The 212-nt window shown below is 42.5% G+C and overlaps 1 protein-coding gene across 1 annotated transcript in view; it reads right to left on the bottom strand.

Moving 5' to 3' along the window:
- The window catches only part of LOC103379043 (endophilin-B1-like), a 7,265-nt gene that overhangs the window by 5,726 nt on the left and 1,327 nt on the right, over positions 1-212 (bottom strand). The window lies entirely within an intron of this gene.

Genomic DNA, 212 nt, shown 5'->3' with positions numbered 1-212 from the left:
ATAACAGAAAACCTCGTCTCAAAACCTCTAAAGCCTCTAAAACATTGGTTCTTCCCAAGAGACCAGGCTTACACAGAAAAACCTACTGTAAACAAAACTGATTCTGCAGAACAGCTGGAAGCCCACAGTCAACAGATGAGCAATTTACAGGGGTTTTCCTGCATGTTCGCAGCTGGATGGTGTTTTCTCACTTGAAAACAGTGTGTATGTGT

The sequence above is a fragment of the Cynoglossus semilaevis genome, chromosome 1, assembly GCF_000523025.1.
Source record: "Cynoglossus semilaevis isolate Cse_v1.0 chromosome 1, Cse_v1.0, whole genome shotgun sequence".
In the NCBI taxonomy this organism is placed as follows: Eukaryota; Metazoa; Chordata; class Actinopteri; order Pleuronectiformes; family Cynoglossidae; genus Cynoglossus; species Cynoglossus semilaevis.
The sequence above is the reverse complement of the archived record's forward strand: the minus strand, read 5'-3'. Positions and strand labels throughout refer to the sequence as shown.